The sequence below is a fragment of the Marmota monax genome, unplaced genomic scaffold (genome assembly GCF_021218885.2).
Source record: "Marmota monax isolate L192 unplaced genomic scaffold, Marmota_monax_Labrador192_F-V1.1 WCK01_AAM20220418_F8-fsc00042, whole genome shotgun sequence".
NCBI lineage: Eukaryota > Metazoa > Chordata > Mammalia > Rodentia > Sciuridae > Marmota > Marmota monax.
The window spans coordinates 10,264,149-10,281,866 of NW_026693008.1; the positions used below are offsets into that span (position 1 = coordinate 10,264,149).

The 17,718-nt window shown below is 39.8% G+C and overlaps 1 protein-coding gene across 2 annotated transcripts in view; it reads left to right on the forward strand.

The window, feature by feature from the left end:
* Cacna2d3 (calcium voltage-gated channel auxiliary subunit alpha2delta 3) overlaps positions 1 to 17,718 on the forward strand; it is an 877,637-nt gene that overhangs the window by 51,644 nt on the left and 808,275 nt on the right. The window lies entirely within an intron of this gene.

Here is a 17,718-nt window from a genome sequence, read left to right on the forward strand (position 1 = left end):
GCATTAAATCTGTATTATGCTTTTGGTAGTATGATCATTTTGACAATATTAATTCTGCCTGTCCAAGAACAAGGGAGATCTTTCCATCTTCTAAGGTCTTCTTTAATTTTTTTCTTTAGCATTCTGTAGTTTTCATTATAGAGGTCTTTCACCTCTGTTGTTAGGTTTATTCCCAGGTATTTTATTTTATTTTTTGAGGAAGTGTAAATAGGGTTGTTTTTATCATTTCCCTTTCAGAGGATTTGTCACTGATATACAGAAATGCCTTTGATTTATGGGTGTTGATTTTGTATCTTGCTACTTTGCTGAATTCATTTACTAGTTCTAGAAGTTTTCTGCTGGAATTTTTTGGATCTTCTAGGTATAGAATCATATCATCAGCAAATAGTGCTAATTTAATTTCTTCTTTTCCTAGCTATATCCCTTTAGTTTCTTTTATTTGTCTATTGCTCTGGCCAGTGTTTTAAGAACAATGTTAAAAATAGAAGTGGTGAAAGAGAGCATCCCTGTCTTGTTCCAGTTTTCAGAGGGAATGCTTTCAATTTTTCTCCATTTAGAATGATGTTGGCCTGGGGCTAGCATAGATACTCTTTACAATGTTGAGATATGTTCCTGTTATCCCTAGTTTCTCTAGTGTTTTTGACATGAAGAGGTGCTGTATTTTGTCAAATGCTTTTTCTGCATCTATTGAGAAGATCATATGGTTCTTATCATTAAGTCTATTAATGTGATGAATTACACGTATTAATTTCTTTATATTGAACCAACCTTGCATTCCTGGGATGAACCCCATTTGATTGTGGTACACTCTTATTGATATGTTTTTGTATTTAATTTGCCAAATTTTATTGAGAATTTTTGCATCTATGTTCATTAGAGATATTGGTCTAAAGTTTTCTTTTTTGTTGTTTGCTTTTTTAAAAAAATTTAAATTTGTTTTAATTAGTTATACATGATAGTAGGATGCATTTATGCACTTCAATATATTATACATAGATGGGGTATAATTTCTCATTTTTATGAGTGTACATGTTACAGAGTCATATTGGTCATGTAGTCACATATATACATACAGTAATAGTGTCTGTTTCATTCTACTATCTTTTTTCTTTGTTTGATGTGTCTTTTCCTGGTTTTGGAATCAGGGTGATATTGGCCTCATAGAATGGGTTTGGATGTGCTCCCTCTTTTTCTATTTTCTGAAATAAATTGAAGAGTATTGGTATTAGTTCTTCTTTAGACGTCTTGTAGAACTTGGCTGTGTATCTGTCCGGTCCTGAGCTTTTCTTGGTTGGTAGGTTTCTGATGGTGTCTTCTGTTTCATTGCTTGAAATTGATCTGTTTAAATTGTGTATATATCATCCTGATTCAATTTGAGCAAATCATATGACTCTAAAAATTTGTCTATGCCTTTGATACTTTCTATTTTATTGGAGTACAAGTTTTCAAAATAATTTCTAATTATATTCTGTATTTCTGTAGTATCTGTTGTGATATTTCCTTTTTCATCACATATGTTAGTAATTTGGTATTTCTCTCTCCTTCTCTTTGTTACCATGGCTAAGGGTTTGTCAATTTTATTTATTTTTTTCAAAGAACCAACTTTTTGTTTTGTCAATTTTTTTCAATTGTTTCTTTTGTTTCAATTTTATTGATTTAAGCTCTGATTTTAATTACTTCCTGTCTTCTACTGTTTTTGGTGTTGATTTGTTCTTTTTCTAGGGCTTTGAGTTGTAATGTTAAATCATTTATTTGTTGACTTTTTCTTCTTTTAAGGAATGAACTCCATGCAATGAACTTTCCTCTTAGTACTGCCTTCATAATGTCCCAGAGATTTCAATATGTTGTTATCGGTGTTCTCATTCACGTCTAAGAATTTTTTTAATCTCCTTCTTGATGTCTTTTGCAACCCATTGTTCATTTAGTAGCATATTATTTAGACTCCAGGTGTTGGAGTTGCTTTTATTTTTATTTTATCATTGATTTCTAATTTCATTCCATTATGATCTGATAGAATGTAGGGTAGTATCTCTGCTTTTTTGCTAAGAGTTGCTTTGTGGCATAATATATGGTCTATTTTAGAGGAGGATCCATGTGCTGCTGAGAAGAAAGTATATTCATTCATTCAAGGATGAAATATTCTATATATGTCAGTTAAAATCTAAGTTATTGATTGTATTATTGAGTTCTGTAGTTTCTTTGTTTAGCTTTTGTTTGGAAGATCTATTCAGTGGTGAAAGAGGTATGTTAAAGTCACCTAGAATTATTGTGTTGTGGTCTATTTGTCTCTTGAACTTGAGAAGAGTTTGTTTGATGAACGTACATGCTCCATTGTTTGGGGCATATAAATTTATTATTGTTATGTTTTATTGATGAATGTTTCCCTTAAGCAGTATGAAATATCCTTCTTTATCCCTTTTGATTAACTTTGGCTTGAAGTCTACTTTATTTGATATGAGGATGGAAATCCCTGCTTGCTTCCACAATCCATGTGATTGGTATGATTTTTTCCCAACCTTTCATCTTCAGACTGTGGATGTCTTTTCCTATGAGATGAGTCTCTTGAAGGCAGCATATTGTTGGGTCTTTTTTTAAAATCCAATCTGCCAGTCTATGTCTTTTGATTGATAAGTTTAGGCCATTAACATTCAGGGTTATTATTGAAACATGATTTATATTTCTAGCCATTTTTGTTTATTTTTGGTATTTAACTTGACCTAGTTTCTCTTTTGATTAGTTTTTCCTTTGGTGTAATACCTTTATTTGCTGATTTTCATTGTTTTTTAAAATTCCTCTTCATGGAAAAATTTGCCAAGGATATTCTGTAGTGCAGGCTTTTGAGTTGTAAATTCTTGTAATTTTTGTTTATCATGTAAGGTTTTTATTTTATCATCAAATCAGAAGATTCTTGGTTGGCAACCATTTTCTTTCAGGGCTTGATATATGTTGTTCCAAGATCTTCTAGCTTTTGGGGTCTGGATTGGAAAATCTGCGCATAATTTAATTGGTTTCTCCCTATATATAATCTGGTTCCCTTCTCTCTTGGCTTTTAATATTCTCTCCTTATTCTGTATGTTAGGCATTTTCATTATAATATGTCTTTGTATGGATCTGTTGTGATTTTGTACATTTGGTATCCTGTAAGCCTCTTGAATTAGGTTTTCAAAATTATCCTTCATGTTTGGAAAATTTTCTGCTGTTATTTCATTGAATAGATTGCTCATTCCTTTGGTTTAGAATTCTATGCCTTTCTCTATCCCAATAACTCTTAAATTTGGTCTTTTTATGCTACCCTATATTTCTTGAATGTTCTGCTCATGGTTTCTTACCATTTTCAGTGTGTGGTCTACATGCTTTTCAAAATTATATATTTTGTCTTCATTGTCTGAGTTCCTGTCTTTTAAGTGGTCTGATCTGTTGGTGATGTTTTCAACTGAGCTTTTAATTTGGCTTATTGTTTCTTTCATTTCAAGATTTTTTTTAGAACCTCCTTCTCCTTATTGAAGTAATCTTTTCCTTCCTGTATTTGTTTAGGTAGGTCTTTGTCAAAATTATCTTTTGCTGTCTGTATTTGCTCTCATATATCATCATTTAATTCACAGAACATTTTAATTATGTACATGCTGAACTCCTTCTCTGTAATTTCTTTTGCTGTGCTAGCCATGGATTCTAATAATGTAGTATCTTGAATTGTTTGGGGCACTTTCTTCCCTTGTCTTTTCATATTGCTTATGTGTCTTCCCTTCTAGCACTGTGAATCCAAGGCATTACCATTTTTACCCTGTAGGCTTATAGTGCCCCTGTAGGGATCCAACACCTCTCCTTTGAGGTGAAGGACAATGTTATCAGATCCCAATATAAACAATATACCACCTAAAAACAAATGTTTGCTATTAAGATGTTTACAGTTTGGTCACAATGTACAGAAATGGTGAATTCCAATTATTATCTACAATATACTCAGTAGGTTTGTAAAAGGCTTTACAGTTTCTGATGGTGGACAAAGAGCTGGGGTGAGGAATAGGATAATATGCTGAGGAGGTAGGAGGTGAGGATAGAGTTACTATATCTTAAGAAGTGTGAAAGAGAAATCTAAAGAGGAAGATTAGTAGCAGTAGAAGAGAGAGGAAGTAATTTTGAGTAGACAAGTAAGCGGGAAGACAGTAGAATACATAAAACAAACACACATATATATTAAGAAAAATAAAAAAAATATTAAAATAGTAAAAATTGGTGAAAAAAAGAATATGTATACAGTACAACTACAATATACTATTCAGACATCCCAATCTTCAAAATCCTAATTCATGCATAGTACTTGGTTTCACATATGTTGGGGATGTGAGGGCGAGAGAATAGAGAGGGAGAAGTAAAAAAGAATCTTGCAGGAAGAAACAGGGATTATTGGAGATTTGGTTGGAGATCTGTATCTTTTCTGCTTTCCTTGTCATCCAATAAGTGGGGTCATCTATTGTTAGCTGGTATCTCTGCCCTCAGGATGGTGAAGGTAACCAGGGTGGGAGGGTTGGTTCTGGATGGAGGGCACCTGGAAGTGGGGTGTGGGACCCGCCGATCCCTGGAGGGAGACTGCACCTCAAGGATTTCCTTTTGGGCCCACTTGTGTGATGTGAGCACCTGGTCTTTGTCCTTGTCTCACCTGAAGACCTCCTAGTTCCTGGTCTCTTTGTTAGTCTCTAAACTGTATCACACTCACCCTCTCCCTTCACTCCTTCCTAATGAGGGACCTTTCTCTCTGGGGCTCTTGAGCATGGTGCTTTGGGTGTGCTGCACACCTGCCCTGCTGAAGGCTATTTTGTTTTGGACACTCACTGTGCCTGGTTAGCGGCTGCTGGAGAGAGGGGGAGTTCCAAACTGGGAGTTGCCCCCACTGAAGATGGTGTTGAAGGTGACCAAAGATGGAGGTGGTTGCTTTCAGCGATGGGATGTCTGGTCGGGTAGGGGGAGCCAGGTGATGGCATTGGACAATGAGTTCAGAGACAACTCTGTGGTGTACAGTGTGTGGCTGTTGTCTGACTTCAGAGACTGTGTGAAGTTCTTGGGTGCAGGCAGGCTACTGCGTGTAGGGGACTTTCTCCACTGCTGCAAAGTGCCAAGATGGAGGCGACCCGGGAAGCCCCACATTGGTAGATGAGGGTTCACACAGGAGTGGTGGCCGGGATTCCTGTGCATGAGAAATGCCAGGTGTCCTGTGTGGGAGCGGTGTCTGTGATTTATGCTTGGGTGGGTGGCTGAAAGTTCTGTGCTGGTGCCGATGCTGATAGTCTGGGTATCTGGTAGTCCTGCGTGGGCCAGTAGTTGGGAGACCTACTCTGATGCTGAGGCCTGGAGCCCTGGACGGGCACCGTGGCTGTGATTCCTGCGCGGGAGCAGGAAAATCACTCACAGAGAAGCGGTATTCTCACTACTTGAGTCCCAGGTCACAGAGCGACACAGAATGCTGCTTCCCTCTGGTCTGCCATTGTGGATGCCCCCATATCTTAGATTCTTATTGAAGGCAGAAAGGGAAGACCTCGCTCTGACATTTCAGATGAGATCAGAATGATAAGAAGGAATTCTCCAGGTCAAGAGCAAGGGGAACAGGTGCCTTGGAAACAGACAGGTCCAGTGACAAGTACTCAGGTGGCTTTGCTAAAGACCCAGTGAGGATGGGACCAGAATCATTTGCCCCCTGGATCCAATCACCTCTGAGGTTGAGGTTTCCATATCAGATTAAATAGGAACAGAAATTTGCCCATTCCTAGTACAAAGCAGAATTGAATAAAATCCAGAGCACAATTTAAAATATAAGAATGTATATGGTTAAAATACTCCTTATTCAGACAAGTCTTAATGGACAAATTTTGAGCCACTCTGAATGAGTTGGGAATTGTAAGATATTGCTGCTGTGGACCTCATCTGCGTGGACAATTTGCCTTAGGAAAGCCAGAAAATATCTCTCTTCTCTTTCTCCATCCCCTCCTTCCCTCTTCCTTCCTTTCTTCTTCTTTTCCATTCAGAAATATCAACCAGAGACAGATCTTCTGTTGGAATCAATTTTGTTCAGTAAAAGCTTTTTCAATGAAGTCCAATAAGTGTATATTTTAAAGCTTCTGTTTAACAAAACAAATGTTCATCAAACTTGAACTTGGCTGGAAAGATGAACAGATTTTACTATTTTGCCATGTCAGCAGATTTCAGTCTTTCTTTAGGCCTTTTCAAGCGTGTTTAAGCTTAACAAAATATTATAGACCGAGTAATTTTTATGAGAAATGGGAGACTGAATAGCCAGAGTCCTCCTTCTGTGTTAATCAGAGATCAGTCTGGCTGGGGGAGTGGAGGGCCTGGGGATCTTATAAATCTGGAACTTTGAGGATTCCCTATTTTAGGGAATTTTTCATGAGGCATCAATTAATTTTCTTCGCCACCATAATCTCAATCAGTTACTGTGAGAGGAACCCAAGCAACAGCATCGATAATTCTATACTAGAGGTTCTTAATGCTCTGGGGTGAATCCTGGGCCTTGTGCTTTGTGGTCACAATTTCCTGGGTGACAGGGCTCACCCTGGGTTGCAGCTGGAGCTGTCTGAGGTCATCCTGATGTGTAAGTGAATCACTGTTATGGAGAAAGGGCAGGTTGTTTGCAAAACCCCAATTCCAGATATGAAATGTTTTGCGTTTGAGACTATTGAAGAAGTGATGACCAAAATGAATGAATGAATAAATGAATAAATAAATAATAAGATTGATTAAAGAAACTCAGAGAAACTTGTAAGTTTTCTGAGACTTAAAAGCAAAAATGACTAGGTCAAGTCAATCATAGGCTGAAAACATTGGAGCTGCCAGCCAGAATGTGAGGAGGAGCAGAGTTCTCTCTCCTCATTTCCAAATGTTGAGCCAGCCTGGCTGAGGACTGTCATCTGTTCAAAGAATGGCATCTAGGTCCATGGGGTGTTTTTCCATTGATCTTTGGATTGTTTGAGGCTGAAATCCTCCATCTCTTTCTATATCTGTCTGTCTGCTCCTCTCTTTCTGTCTACTTGCTTCTCTCTGTGGTCCTCCTTCCTGTCTGTCTGCTCTCTGACCTTCATTTCTGCCTTTGGCTGTCCTTCCTTCCTTGTCAAAGTCCTAAGATGATCGTTCTCTGTTCTTTCCAATTTCAAGACCTCTAGATATCTCCTTTAAAGCTCAAGGAGAAAGCTCTCTCTCGTTTCCACCAGTGGCCTCTGTTGAGAGCAAGTCCCACTGGCCCATCAAACATTCTCACTGCCAAGTTCATTTACACAGCTGAGGTCTAAAGCAATGTTTGCCCATAGTCTGCCTTTCCAGTGCCTCTCTTCAGGCATCCTCTGCCTCTCCTCTTCCCTTCCAAACCCAGGGATGCTCTTTACTCTCCCTGGGCTGCCAATGTAAATCCCCATTCAAAGGTGTTCATTTGATTTGGCAGGAACCACATTACCCATATTGGACCCGTGTGCTTGTATTTTGCTGAGCCTTTGACATGTCATCTTTGGCAATCCCTGGTCACTATGCACAAGCTGCTTGAGTGTGTCAGAATTGTTGGATGGTGGTGGAGGGGAGATTTCCCTTTGTAACTGTAAAGGCTCACTCTCTGTCCTTTGTGCATTTAAGTTGGTCCACTTTATGAATGACCCACTAAATGTGGGTGGGGGGTGATCTAAAGTGAGTTGGGCAAGGTTTATGGCACCTACCATGGGTTTAGTTACTGATGTAAAATACATGGAGAAGGTGGCTACTCATTCTACTTAACATATTTTGTGCAGTAAAACCTCAGTTTTAGAATAAAAGTATGTGAATTAGGTTGAAGCTTAGAATTTTCAATATTTGGTCATTTCAACCTATACAAAAGGGAATTTCATAAAGTTCATCCTATTATATTGAATGAGCAGAAGGAAGAAGGGACTTTATTTAAAAGGACTCTCTACTTTCTATGTCATTAATTCCAGGTATATCTATTGAGCATGTTTCCTGTGCTCAGCATTTTCATAGATGTTGGGGTTACAAAGAAAGACTAAGTCTGTTTCCTGTTTTCTTACCAGGAAAACCAACACTTGACCAACTCCTATATAAATGTCAGGTGCTCCATGAGAAGCCTCTCAGAAAGTGCTGAGGGCAAGGCAGGGTGACCAACTACCTGAGCTGGCCCAGGATTGTTCTAATTTTTGCACCTGAAGTCCTAGGCATAATGAGACCAGTTCAACCTAGGGAATGGTATGTGGGTGGATAGTTAAGGTTCTCTACCAAGGACTGGAGATGAAGCTCACTCCTCTAACTCAGGAAGAGACAAGAAACACATTAGGCAAGTAAAAGCTCTGTGGAGTCTCAGAGTGGAGAAAGCTGTTTAATTTGTTTAACTATAATTTCTCTAACTTAGTTGACCTTGGAACACATTTTTATGCTTAACATCCTGAGAACATCTTTGGGTTCTCCCCCTCTTTGTCCTTTGGTGAAAAATTGCATCCTTTGCTGTCCTAAAGTGCATATTATTACCTTATATTATTAGTCTTACCCATAATTTGAGCAACAATTAGTATCAAAATAGCCCATCACAAGAAGATTTAATAATAATGTAATTTGGGGATTAAAAGGTTTTCCGGAAAGGTTGCTAATGTGCTATGGAGGGTCGTGAGTTACCGTGAGGCTTTTTTTTTCCCCCTGGTTGACACACAGAGCTGGGTTGGCTGCTCACCTCTTTCTGCAAGTGCAGGATTTTTTTTTTTTTTTTGCATCGAAGGCTGAACCAAGTTGTTATGGAAACAGAAATGGTCTCCTTCTTCTGAGAACTGTGCCTTGCTCATAATTAGAGAGCATGGTTGAGCAAACTTTAGTGGAAATGATTAATCTTTGCAAAGCACAGGTAAGCCTAAAAGATTGAACAGGTGTTGTTTGGCCTTTGCACGTTTTCCAGCTCCTGAAAATCGCCATTTGGAAAGAGTCTAGGAAGCTCAGGTTTTGAATCTTTCCTTAGGGGGGAAAAAAAAAGAAAGAAAGGAAGGAAGGAAGGAAGGAAGGAAGGAAGGAAATCATTTTTCAATACTATAACAAATGGTCTCAAATTAAAAAATTAAAGATATGTCTGAAACCTACAAAGTCTCAGTATGGTTTGTAAACCTCTATGAACATGTTACAATGCAGATTCCTGGTCCTCCCTCCAGAGCCTCTGAGTCAGGCTACAATGTACTGACCCTTCCTCTGGGTTAATGGTGCTGCCCAATTAATGAGACTTCTGCTTTCAAAGGTATTTGTGCAAAAGTCAACCAGCCAGCCAAACACTGCCTTTAGTCCCTCCTGAAGATAGGGGGAAAGGGAAGATGCCTTTGTTGGGGGAAGGAATGATTGAATGGCAAACCGTTCTCCTGGTCACCACACTTGTGAGATGAGTTTCAAATTGGGTTGGGAATCTCCTTGCCACTTGTCTTCATTGTGGAAGAAGTGATTTCCTGGTTTGGGGGCTATCACAATAGTGAGATGATGAGCTTGAATCTTTTTCAAAGAAAAACCTCAGGTTTTCCATGAAGGTTGAGTCGGAGGTTTGATATTGGTGGTGGTGGAGGAGGTATTATTGATTTGCTAGCTACTGTTTCTCTCCCTCTCGCCCCTCTCTCTTTTCCCCTCCATGCACAGCTTTGGGCCTCTTTTTGCTGAATTCTAACCATGTCTCCTGGGCCTGGCCTCAGGAGTCAGGCAATCTTGTCCCCATTTTTGCCCTTGCATTTGTACTTATCGCCCTGACTTCACCAGATGTAGATACTCTTCTTCAAGAGTCCAAATAAGGAGTTTTTCTTGTCTTTTTCAAATGCCATGATAGCACAGCCTCTGTTACTTTCCTCATAGATAATTAATTCATTGCTTTAAAGGTTCTTTTGACCTGGAAGGGGCCCTGTTGTGGGAGCGCTCATGGTAAGTTTCAGAGAATGTGTTACATAGCATGTGTGACAACAAGCCCAGCTTCCTTGGCCCTAACTGTATACATCCCAGTAGATTATTCCAATATTCTGTTTCTCGAAATGGTTTGCTTAGTTTGTTATGTGTTTAGGGGAGACACGCTTCCCCTGGACCACAGCCATGCATGCCCTCACCAATACCGCCTCCAGAATGTGTTTCTGTTCAGGTCCCTGAAGCTTTTTTTCTCTTCCTGTCACAGCAGTCCCTTGCTATTATCTTATTTTCTGATTTCTTGTGAAGGGATAATGATGGTGGCCAATTTGTGCATTTGATAATGTTTTAATTCAGTTGTGCTCTCACGGAAGCATTATCAGAAACCTGATGTCACACGCATCTGAGTCGTTCTCTTTGATTCAGCCTTAAAATCCATTTCCCACATGGTTGGAGTCTGTATTGGGCTGCAGCTTGTATAGCTTTGTGGGGTTATTGTCATTTCACTGTTATTCAATACAAGAATATTTTCATTTCAACATATTTATATCCACTTTCAAAATATTCATTCATTACAAGGTGATGTCAAACCTCCCCTTGTTGATTGTTGCTCATTTTTTAAAAACCTTGCCTTTTGCTGGGTGTAGTGCTGTACTCCTATAATCTTAGCAGCTGAGGAGGCTGAGGTAGTAGGTTTGCATAGTCAAAGGCAGCCTCAGAAACTTAGCAAGGCCCTGAGCAACTTAGTGAGACCTTGTCTCAAAATAAATAAATAAATAAATAAATAAATAAACAAATAAAACAGGCTAGGGATGTGGCTCAGTGATTAAGCACCCCTGAGTTCAATCCCCAATACTAAACAGAACAAAACTAAACCAAACCCAAAACTCACCTTTTGTATGGATTTAAATATGGGCATTTTTGCTTTGCTATTTTTTGGTGTCAGTTTCTTATTTTTTAAAAATATTTTTTTAATTGTTGATAAACCTTTATTTTACTTATTTATATATGGTGCTGAGAATTGAACCCAGTGCCTCACACATACTAGGTAAGTGCACTACCATTGAGCCCCAACCCCAGCCCCCCCCTTTTTTGTTTTTTATAAAATTGTTTCTTTCCAAATTCTTTTTACCATTTATCCAGAAAACACTTGTCTAGTACTTTCAATGGGCGATGCACATCCTCCATTCATTTCCATGGGCTGTTGCTTAGCATGGCCCTGAGAGGTTTTGCTTTCTCCTTCAGTTGGGGTAGAGTGCTCTGGAGGTGTCTATAGTGACTGTTACAGGCACTGTTCCCAGTGATGTGTGGAAGTGGGTCAGAAGGGCCTGAATTTCTAAGTGTAGACCTCAACCCCCAGCTGAGTGACTTGGAGCCTGAAGCCCTAAGCCCTTTCTCTGCAACTCAGGAATGGAATACCTCACTGGGAGGGGGTTTTATGAAAAGCATGTACCTCCCAGAGATTGTAAATAGACCTCCTCTCCTATCTACTTAAGTACAATACCATCTATCTGAATATGCCAGCTCTCACGAGCCTGGTCTATTTTTGACCTGAAATGCTGTGACTTGTTACAATTTCAGCCTGCAAATTCAGGTTCTTAATCCATGTGGCTCACTATTTTCGGTTTTGGACCAATGTTATTTCACAAGGCAGATCTGGCAGGTCATCTTTAGTTTGCTCAATTTCACTTGCAATAACAGAAACAGTAGGTGTGACAGTCACATTCCGTGACCAGACTGTTGCCCGTGGGGGTGGGAGTCTTCTCAATCCTGTTGTACCATGGACTAGCTAGTTTGGGAGAATTCTGTCCCCATGCTTGATCCTTACATGGTGAAGCTTCCATATGAGTTGAGATTTTTTTTTTAATATCTTGATTTTTTTTTGCAGTTAAAAACCATTCGATATGAAGGTTGATGATATTACAAAAGTTGGTCAAGGGCCTGAGACAAATGCTGTGTGATCATTGTGGAATGTTCTACTTTAGGCTCTTGCAATTGCCACCCAGAGGATGTTTCCTTAATTTCACTGTTTTGCTGTGTGGTTGGATTCTTACTTCTTTGTCCTATATATTTATCTTTAACCTCAAGGGAATGTGGCTCCTTTTGTAGCTTATGAGCAATATACACTTTCAAATTCTATCTCTGTGAAAAATTGGTGGAAAATTAGGTAAGGAGAAATTTTTTAAAGGATTACCTCATTTAAAAATATTACCTTATTTCCACGGATCTGTCATCTGTTTCCATGGAAATAGAATTAGGAGATGGTTTCTGACGATCATTTTCAAGGCTCTCTCCTGGTTCCCTCTCCAGTTTCCATAGAGATGGGAGCAAAGCTAGTGGAAGAAGAGGTAAAAGGAGTCCATGTAGTAGTGAGCAGGAGATCTGCCCTGTGGACCAAGTCCATTCCCTTGTCTGGGACTAACCGTGGGGTCTGTTTGGTCATGGACCCTTGGTGATGCTAAGACTTGCTGGGAACTCAGGAGTAAATACTCAGAAAATGGTCCTTGTCCTAAGATGAGAGGATTTGCTGTTTTTCATACATCTTTGTTTTCTAGAATTGGCTTTAGATAACAGCTCGAGTGCTCCTGGATACCTCACTCTGCCTTTTTGTAGAATTGTCTCCAGAGCTGTTGAGACAATCCAGTACTGATTGCCTGGCAGTTTGGGTGTCTCTGGTCTCCAAGGAGGGGAGGAAAAGAGAAGGTGGCCTTTATCTGCCGGTCCAGCCTTCCTGAGTCCATATGCTGGCAGAAACTTTCAGATTTTCTACCTGCTTTGATATCCAGACACATAAACAAAAAGGCCAGGTCGAGTGGCATGGTCACCAATTGAACTGTGATTTGCTATTTCTGAGGACTGTCTTGGTTGTGTGCCTGGAAATTATGAAATTGGCTTTATGCTTTTACTTAAATCCCATCAGTCTGCATCTTTAACAGAACAGTTGGTCAGAAGCTGACTAATTGATACCATTAACAGAAATAATCTGTCAAAATAAAAAACAATGTCCTCTGAAGAAAATAGTTTCAAAATAAACAAGGATGAAATGGGGTGTTTGGGATTTTCCTCCTTACCATCCAGGTCTTTTGGTTCTGTGCTAGCAAAGGACAGAATCTTGGATCCTTATAATTGAAGCTGTGTGTTGAGTGTGTAGTTTATGGAATGTCTAGGTAGCCTCTGTTTGGAAGGTACTTTAGGTGAACTTCAGGTGAAGGTCTTGAAGCTTCATTCACATGGCATACATATGAATTTAGCTCATTAAAATTTAGCTCATTTATAGATTGTAGATGATGGCTGATGAGACTTGGCACGGCCTCTGCCCACCCCGTTGTCCTGTTTGGGAGGGGAGAGGTAGCCGTGCTTGAAGCTGCACCTCTAGATACTGCCCTTGGCTCATCCTGAGATGGTCCTTAGACCATTTGTAAAATTTCATCGCTTCTTTGATCTTGAAAGAGGAAAAAAAGAGAAAAGGGAACAAGAATTAACCAAAAAGCCGTCAAGGGTTAACTCATTTGAGTTACATAAGCTGTTTGAGGGTTAATGCAGCCATTTGCATTTTCTGTCAGCATCTCTGTAGTTGCCTGAGAATTACCTTGCAGATTTTCAGGCAATCTTGCTGTCTTCTGGCTCTCCACCGAAGTCCCTTCTATGGGAATCTGGCTGCTACTGTTGGGCACTTGTCCATCATGTTTCTGCTCTGACCCAGACTGATTCTTGAGTCTCTAGGATATTTCACTGTGACATTCTGAGGCAGCTGTCTACACCTCCACCCCTCTTACCTGATGTAAGAAACCCACACTGACAGGATTTTTTGGGATTCCCTGATATAGACTAAATGCTCACCCCACCCTCCACATACACACCCACCCTGCAATTTGTATGTTGAAGTCTAATCTTTAATGTGATGGTGTTTAGAGGTGAGGCCTTTGGGAGGTGACTATGTCATGAGGGCAGAGCCTTCAAGATGAGATTGGTGTCCTAATAAGAAGAGAGATCTGTGAGGACATAGCAAGGAGGTGGCTGTTTGTAAGCCAGGGGGCAAGCCCTTAGAGGGGACATAATCAGTTGGTACCTTAATCTTGACCTTGGACTTCCAGCCTCCAGAATGTGAGAAACAAATTTCTATTGTTTAAGCCACCCAGTCCATTTTGTTTTGTTTTGTTATAGCAGCAAATTAAGACATCTCCCAGTGTTGTTCAGTTGGCTCTTTGGGTTAAACCTCTCTGTGGCCACGCTGTCTGTATGGAATTTCTTGTCTTAACTAAGGTCCATTTCCCTCAACCCCCACCTTTGGTAGTTTTTACTCTTTATTGTTTTTTAAAAATTTTATTTATTCTAATTTGCTATATATGATGGCAGAATACATTTCAATTCATATTACACATATAGAGCACAATTTTTCGTGTCTCTGGTTGTACACAAAGTAGAGTCACGCCATTCGTGTCTTCATACATGTACTTAGGTTAATGATGTCCATCTCCTTTTCCTTTTCTACCTCTGTGCCTCCTTCCTTGCCCTCCTTCCCTTTTGCCTTATCTAAAGTTCATCTGTTCCGCCCATGCTCCCTCACTACCCATTATCAATCAGCATCCTTATATCAGAGAAACATTTGTTTTTTTGGGATTGGCTTACTTAACTTGGGAGAAGAAAAGGAAAATCTTTCAGATGTGATGAATGGCCTTAGCTTGACGTAATTACCTCATTTCTGAGACCCTTGAACAACAGTGCTAGAGTGAGTAGAGCACCTGAGGCTCTCAGTTTATTAGGTGAGGACCACGCACAGGCCCATTGGCTGTTCACTTGCTTTGTGCCAGGTGTGACAACAAGTGCCTGACCTCTCTTCTTCCTCATGGCAGGCCAAGGAGACAGACCCAGAGTGGGCACACAACAGAGAACTGCTGGCCAAGCAAATGAGCATCACAACCTGCATTTCCCAGAAAGAAAAATGAGACTTGTGACTGACATCTGCCCAACTCTGTGACCCTCAAAACCCAGTCACTGAGACATATAAACTGACTATGGAAGCCAGAGTCCCAGCCAGGATTCCCTTGATTGAATCAGGCCCTGGCCACAGAGCCAGGATCAGGACTCAGGCTTCCGGCCTCTGACTGCCAACTGCTGCTGCTCCAAGCCTCAACCATTGTTAGTAGCTAGATGGGTAGTGACTGCCTGGTCTTTCTTGAGGTCAGGTCACATGTGGCTTTCTTCTTGGAGTCTTTCAAGAACTGAGCCTGCCTCTTGACAGACAGGTCATCCTGGTTGCTCCCTTGCTGATGTCCTAGGATCTCCTTGGTCAGCGACCCTATGACTGGGTATACTGCATGCACTAAGACTTACTTCTCTGCTTAACCAGCCTGCCTTGGAGGTCTTTGAAAGCAAGACCTACAGCTTTCACTGTGCATTCAGTAGGTGCTCAGTAAGCATCAATGGAAGGAGGGCACCAGTAGATACTAACTTTGATACACGTCTCTGAACTGCCCCACTCTGTGGGTGCCCCTGTGGTGAGGAATAACCAAAGCTCCTAGGGCCAGCCCCTCACCACAGATGGCAGGATTCTCCCCTCTTCTCTATGCCAGGTGGATGGTTCTAGCCTAAGTGGAAACAGCAGAACAGCTGACACTTACAATATTCACCCTTCACTTACTGTGAAAAAGGATTTGGTTGTAGCATTGTTAATCAAGCTGTCAGGTAGAACATGAAGGTCCTATTTGTTATATAAGGAGGTACTTTATAAAGAAATTGAGCCATGGTGATGAATAGATTTGGACACCAATTATGTTGCTCCTATTAATCAAGATATTCATATTTAGTGATAACAGAGACCATAAGGGATTGAAAAAATAAATAAACTTCCCCAAAGATGAATTGTAGCATTCAGTGATGAACTTCCCATTAAGAGCACTGAATGTTTACAAAATTAGACTTTTTAAAAAGTTAGCAGTTAACCCTCCTTTTAAACAATAATCCGGCACACCAGCATAAGGAGACATTGCTAATTATTTTCAGTTAATGCCAAATAACTTCTGGGTTTTAAAATGTACGTGCCTACTAAAATATTTTCTAATCTAAACCTCCATTAAATAACTTAAGAACTCTGTGATCCCTGCTGTTAGGGGGAAGAGTCAGGATTTTAAGTCATTACCTATATTTCAAAAAAGTGATTTGGTATTCACTACTTCATTTATTCTTTTTAAAAAATCACTCCTTAGGCTCTCTCTGGAAGAGAATTAATCATTTGCTTTGGGTTATATTGAAATTTTTTAAATTATTGTTGTTATTATTATGTGCAAGCCTGGGGATTGAACCCAGAGCCTCACACATGCTTCATTTGAACCCTGGCCTGAGTCACACTGGCATCTTATTAAATAATTAACATGTCACCTGTTGACATAGGCTTTGGAGTTTGTTCCCTGTTGCCACCCCAGTTTTTTGGTGGTAGGAGCCCCCCATGGTACCACTGTAAGGGAGAAATGAAACCCTGGCACATGTTAGCCTGTCAGAACATATGGACTACTTTTAAAATCATATTTTTAATGGTTTAAAGCAAAATACCTAAATTTGGAAACTGGTTTTAATAATCCGCTGGGCTTGAAATGTCGATATATACGCTCTCCTGGGAATGTGTTTACAGGCAACAATATTTATCAAAGTTAGTCTTTAGATTGCCCCAAAGCTGAAGTTATAAAGTAATTTTAATGCAAATACTTGTGTTTTCTGTGCCAAGACTGATGAAAAATGAGGGTGTTTTGGGTAAGCCACTTAGCAGTTCAACCTTGTCCAGCCTTCACTGAGAGGAACTCATCAGCATGCACAGACCCTGTCAGATGGAAATGTCTATTTGCTTTAAATGAGATTTTGCTTGATTGCTATTTTTATTTTGAAAAATCCAATTTTGTCTCACCTAATAATGAGTTTTTTGATAAATATTGTCACCCTTTATTTTAAGTGGTAAAAAAGAGGTAACAAATGGTTTTCTGCAATGAGATAGTATAATAAATAAAATCTATGCTAGGAGTCACTCATTGGAATAAATAAATGTATTCCTTCCTACTGGGCAGAGGGGAAGAGGCTGTTGATTGTAAGTTTGAAAAAATTTCTTGCTGCCTTTGAAGTTTCATAGAATGACTTTATTTTCATGTCTAACATTTCTTCTGTGGACAGAAACTAAAATCTAAAACCAATGTTGCTACCTTATTTGATGTAAAGCAACTATATCAGTTTGCACTTGTTTGTGGCTCCTGGTGCAATGTGATTTTTTTTGGGGGGGTGTATTCCAGGGATTGAACTCAGGGGGACTCTGAGCCACATCCCCAGCCCTATTTTGTATTATATTTAGAGTCAGGGTCTCACTGAGTTGTGTACTGCCTTGTTGCTGAGGCTGGCTTTGAACTCGCGATCCTCCTGCCTCAGCCTCCGCAGCCTCTGGGATTTCAGGCATGCCTATTTGATAATTGTAACAATTAATCCTGGTTGGGTTTTACTTTTTGGTGGCTGAGATCTACACATGCTGTGATGGGTATTGGCAATGTGGGCACGTGGTAGTCAATTTCTAGATGGGGATTTCCATTAGGATGACAGTAACTGCTTTTTGTGGCATTGTGCAGAGAATAAATCTTGGAAACATAGCTCAAGTGACAACTCAAAAATAGCAATCAGAGTGGTAAATAGAAGTTGAGGTCCAAATTCAGTTAACAAGCAGAGGAACTAATCTGTCGAGCACTGGATGGAAACCTATTTCTGAGTTTATTTCATAGCACATTATGACAACATTTCTTTAAATCACAATTCATCTCCATTTAAAAGATATAATCTACATAGTGTCATGGG